Genomic DNA, 6,393 nt, shown 5'->3' on the forward strand with positions numbered 1-6,393 from the left:
AAAGAAAGTTCCCTGAATAACAATTGCTTCACATAATGCATTAAAACTTGATCCTTCTAAATACTGTGCATACAAAAAGAGAATGCACACAAATGATGTGCTAAATAAAAGAGAATCTTAGACAAAAATTCAACACCAAATCAATTAGTATTTAAAGCACCTCAAAACATTTTTCCCTAGAAATAAAAAATCAACAAAGGCATTTGAATAATGAAGAAGCATACAAAAATCCAACCATCGAAGCCTTTGCATTTTCCTATAGATGTTCCAAATGCTCAACTATGAAGTTATAAAAATACATCTTCTGGAATTAATGTATTTAATTTTCTAATCTGCATCCATTTCTTCAAGAGCTGCTTTGGCTGCTGCCTTAGCTGCTTCTAGAAGCTCATCTGGGACCTATACATGATTAATTCAGTACCATATAAATCAACACTATACAAAAACTGTAATTACATGGAAACAATGTTAATTAGAGAAGTCGCAACCAGTTAAATAATGATAATAAAAATAAATAAATAAATAAATAAATCAACACTTTGAAAGATGACTTTTTGGGAGTGATGATTGAAGACTACAATTGAGTGTCAGTTTTCCTAACAACATATTCCAGAGGAACTTGTTAAACTCCAACGACCGTAAAAATTGTAGGTCATCTTAGAGGGCGAGTTTTGCAGCAATTGTAAAGTAACTCATTGTGAAAGGAAGGTCACAACTTTATGTCTAGGAAATGATCTTTTTACAAAAATATAAGGATAAGACCGTATACAATCAACTTTCATTCCTATCCTCTCAAGTCGGGAAGCTTTGTGCACCATATGACATGACTGGAAGGGGGTGTTTTGTACGGGAGAAATTTTTTATATCACCCTAACTTTCCCAAGTATTTTTTGTGAAGCTTACGGAGTGCTATTGAGAGTTCATACAAAAAAGAGAGGAAAAAACAAACAAAAGAGCGCTATTGAGAATGGGAATTCTCAATGGAGGAATGTAAGTGAGAACACGTTGGGCCGGGTCAGGTCAAATGTGGGTAGATATGGGGCTAGGTCTGTGATCAACAATAGTCACATGGGTCGTCCAGCTTTGACGAACAGGGAGGTACGAAGTGTAATACTCATGTGGGTCAAGGAAGGAGCAGTTTCAATGTGACGGCCCAAAGGGCAAGGGCCCAAAGCTCATCATCAGCTGCAGCCTGCAAGTGGTGGGGAGGATAACCCTAGTAGTGCATCAGGAGGAAGCCACGATGGTGCAGGTGCGGCTGCATGTCATCTTGTTGGGGGAAGGAGGTGTAAAATGGAGAACAACAAAGGGCGTGCGCAAACGGAAGAGACAATCCAGGGAGTGGATCCTCTCATGTGCTAATTAACATGACCATGTCATGTGGGGCAATCATAACTGGGTGAGTTAATGGGGATAAGGGAGGAGAGAGAGAAAATATAAGGATAGAAAGTTACACAATCATCACCGTTGATTTAATTATTAATAATTAAGATCCTCTCACATTATCATGTTAAATTAGACATGAAAGGATCTATTTCCGACAATCCATCTCAGGCTTTGTTTGGAAATTTGAAACGGAAAAGAAGGAAAGGAAAAGAAAGAGATTCCCTTCCCTTATTCGGGATTTAAAAAAAGGGCCGAGTTTTTGTGAATTTTTAAGAACATAAAGTTATAGATTTATGTCAATTTAAGTCAAAGAAAGACACAAACAATAAAAATTGTAAATGAAAGAAATTGAATGTTTTTTTTTTTAAATTAAATTTTAAATAAAAAAAGATAGTACGGGAGGAAAATGAATGGAATGGGATATTTTTACTATTTTATTCTTTTTAATAAAAATTATTCTACTTTACAAATAAAATTAAATTTAGAATTTCTAAAAAATATTATTTATGTATTTATATATATATATATATATATATATATATATATATGTATTTATATATTTTCCCTCTAAACAATTATTTTTTCTCTTTAAAAATTATTTCTTTCTCTCTAGAATGATCTATTTCACATTATAACAGCATTAAATTATTAAAAATTATAAATTTTATGCGTTCAGGTACTTGGGACACTTCGTTCAGACAGTGTAGGGAACCCAACTGCAAGATCAGTTGTGCCTGGATAACCCAAGCTGGAGGACTATTTATACACAAATCCATAAGAGTGCATATATCTCAACGGTTGATGAACCATAACGTTACATCACATGCTAAAGATTTTACGGTCTGTTATAAAAAAAAAAAAAGATTTTACGGTCTGCTTCACTCTGGAATTGAACCAGAGTGGATAAGATTAATTTACATATGGATCACAAAAACAAACTAAAGTACTCATTTGGATATTTGTGTGTAATTTTTTATGGATTATAACTGTTCAAAAATCAAAACTATCATCTAGAGTTTACAATAAATTGGCCTATATTGCTATATAATTTTGATATACATTCATTGCTAACCTGGAATTGCTGCAATTTCGTGTAATGTAGCTGAACTATAGCCCAGTATAGATTAATGGATTATAACGTTTAACGCACCTAGCTAGAGCCTAGAGGACCGAAAAAGAATTCCTCGCTTATTACTTAATTATCATGTTTAATGCTCCTATAATTTGAAGTTGGCAACATCAAATTGGGTATCAAAATGGCAAGAAAGCTAAAGATTATATTGAGATTTCACATAATTGTATTTGTATTGATGATGACAACGAACTTATAACAACTATAATATAAATGTATAGTATTTGTATCACATGCACATTGCACTTCAAAAGCAAATTGTATTTCTCTGCATAGTTTCTGATGTCTTTACCATTCCACCAAAGGTCAAATTCTATGCATAGTTTCTGAAGAATCTAATGAGTAATGAAGAAATCAGGCCCTCGTTCAATTCTCCTTTTGTAAAACTTACAACTAGAAGATGTTACAAAATGTAACATTTGAATAACATACAGCTGGATTGGTAAAGGGCTTCTTATCTAGTGATTAAGGGACAACCTACAACAGAAAAAATAAATATTAAATTATACTTGGAACTCTTGAAGCATGTGTCAAATTGGATAATATACTATCATCAGAACTTTTCATGATTGTGCCATCAGTTATATACCAACTATATTAACCTTTTGAAGCACATCAGAACTCTTGAACTATGAAACATAAACCTTTTAATTCAACCCTACTTAGTTATAACAACATTAATTCATGGCAGCATAATCCTCCTAGTCATAGCTAACAAACAACTATATTATCCAATGTCCCAAGGAGTTTGTTAAGTAAAAGGAGGTGCCAAAGGCAACTAAAATTCATTAACTTGCTTATCCAATGTCCCTAGGAATAACTTTACTTTTTTTTATAATTGTTCCTTTATGCTTAAAGTTTTCCGATAAGAATTAAAATTAAATGAAGTTAATTATGGATATGCTTCGATTTTTTTTAAAAAAAATTATGATATTTTATAAATTTTATTTTAGAAACTACAATTTTTAATTAACTTTTGAGAAAATTACTAAAATAATCTTTTTCAAGAATTTTTTTAACAAAACTCATTTAAGTATTATTTGTTATAAATAATATATTTATGTGGATGTCCATAACCCCCAGAGACATTATTACAAATTGTAACTCGTCAAATTATTAATTTTTTTCGGTTGTAACTTACAATGTATTAAGAGCTTATAAAGATATGTAGAATAGACAAAGAGATTAAAAATGAAAAGTTGTTATCAAAAAAAAAAAAAATGAAAAGTTAACTGTCTCTCTCCTTGTCCTAATTTTCTCTCTATTCTTTCTATGTTCTTGTTCCTTTTTATTTTACAACATTATTAACTTTTTAAACATGCTTTTATCTGTCTTTCTCCTTGTCCTAATTTTAATTTTCTCTCTATGCCTTCTATGTTCTTGTTCCCTTTTATTTTACAAAATTATTAACTTTTTAAACATGCTTTTTTTAATAATAAAAGATATTTTCTTTAAAAAAATTCAAACATACCCTATTTTTCTATCTCCAACGTTCACGTTTCATGAAAAGAGAAAAGCTAAATAAATTCAGAAAAACGTATATTCGTTCAATTTATCTTTGTAACAATTTGCGTATATCAAGAGCAAGGTTTAAAAAATTTTAAAATAAAATATTGAATTTGTATTTAATATTTCACAATAAAATTATATGTTAAAATTGATTTTGGATGAAAATCTTAATTAAATAGTTCTATTTTCTTTGTTTAAATTTTGATGCACCATCCAAATCAAATTTTCTATTTATTTTTTTTGGTGAAATAAATGAACTTCCAAGTTACTTCATGAAAATGTGAAAACTGGGATTCGGGTATGATGAGCAAGAAAACAGAGAAAGACAAACTCAGACAGCAAATGAAACACGAGGGGGAAAAAAGACAAACTCAAATTCAGAAAAAACTTAGGAAAATTTGCAAGATTTTTTTTTTTCTCAAGTAAAATCATAAATTTTCATGTGACATTAGAATTCAATTGATAATAGACCCCCAAAAGGTGATTGTAAATTTGTTGAGACCTTAACAAAATAAGTTAAAACGAAAGAAAATTTCATGAAAAACAATTACTTAACATAGTGCATTAAAAATCTGATGCTTCCAAATAATATGCATGCAAAAGAGAATGCAGACAAATGATGTGTTACATAAAAGAGAAACTCTGACAGAATTCAACACCAAATCAATTAGTATTTAAAGCAAACATTCCCCCCAGAAATAGAAAACCAACAAGGGCATTCAATCGTGAAGAAGCATACAAAATCCAACCATTGAAGCCTTTGCATTTCCTATAGATGTTCCAAATGCTCAACCATGAAGTCATAAAAATACATATTTGGATTTATTGTTTTTAATATGCTAATCTACATCCATTTCTTCAGGAGCTGCTTTGGCTGCTGCATTAGCTTCTTCCAGAAGCTCATCTGGGACCTATACATGATTAATTAAGTACCATATATTTCAACACTATAAAAAAATTATAATTCCATGCAAACAATGCTAAGTTAGAGAAGCGACAACTAGTTAAATTATAATAATAATAATAATAATAAAACCAACATTTTGAAATATTACCCTTTTGGGAGTGATGATTCAAGACTACAGTTGGATATCATTTTTGCTAACCAAATATTTCAAAGAGTAACTTGTTAAACTCAAATGACTAGAAAAAATTCTAAGTCATCCCAGAGGGCCGAGACACCACTAATTCTAGGCTCCAAAATAGCAGTTAAACCTTTTTTTATGATTTTTAGTGAAAATTCCAAGGATATTTTAAAAGGCTTCTTAGTTGCTCCCTTGCAATTTCAAATTAGACAATTCATTAAAAAGTGGTTGAGGGTACAAGATTTAGAAGAACCTGGGTCATGATTTTTCTCTTTCCTTTCTAATTGGCATTCCTTGTGGAGTGAGGACCTTTTTTTATTAGTCAAGTTAGTGCCAAAGAATTTGTTGTCAGTTTGGTTTTTGTTCTGTTTTGGGGGCATGGGCTTTTTCTGTGCTGAACAATCATCTTAGGACTCACTTCTTGGATATGAAGCAATTGTGAAGACGCTTCAATAGTCTTCTTAATTATTTTAGTAGTCACGGCCAAATGTTGTTGTTTAATCAAATTTTGGCAAGATTAATTCTTACGCCTATAAGGGCCACAATGAAGAAAAGTGAGATACAAACCTTCATACTCAATCTTCCTTTTACAACCTTCTAATAAAGATTCACCTCTCAAGGGTTTAAATAGGTTTAAGTCAACACAAACCTTCACAAATCTACCTCTATCTTCGGTAGAGGTGGTTTTATTTACTTTCAAAATTTTACCTATAACATTACCAAGGTAGTTTAGAAAAGGAAATTCAAAGAATTCTTGAGGAATACTTAGTAGGCGAATATAGGCAGCAAGTTTGTGTATATAAGCTCTCTCTGGGTCAAAACATGGTTCCCATTTGCGGACAGCCAGGTAGTGCCCAAAATGATCCAAGACCCTCCTATAATAGCCAAGTTGAGGTCTTTGAGGTACGCAAACTTAACAGAGTAGAAATCATTACCTATATTAGCAGTCGTAATGGCTCCAGATTTTGCCAAAAAGACTCAAGTTTCTTCTTCATGAACCCTACGCCAACCTTCTTCCCTAGGAGTTTCACAATGACGGCATTCTGCCATGACTTCTTTGTCCTCATTTTTTAGCCTTTTTGGTGCACTTGATGTTAACGGATCCATCTTCCTCCACTATAGTATGAAATCCTCATTCTGACACCTCCTTTTTCATAGGCTCTATAGGTTTAGCTTCCTCATCTACCATTCCTAATGCCTAATTCAGATTGTCTCTATAAATCCAATGTTTTCATACAAATGACTTTGGCCCAAGATTTCGATTTCATTTCTGGGTGTGCG

This window comes from Gastrolobium bilobum, unplaced genomic scaffold, assembly GCF_033153095.1.
Source record: "Gastrolobium bilobum isolate Gb01-03AN ecotype WA unplaced genomic scaffold, APGP_CSIRO_Gbil_v1 utg12392, whole genome shotgun sequence".
NCBI classification, from domain to species: Eukaryota; Viridiplantae; Streptophyta; class Magnoliopsida; order Fabales; family Fabaceae; genus Gastrolobium; species Gastrolobium bilobum.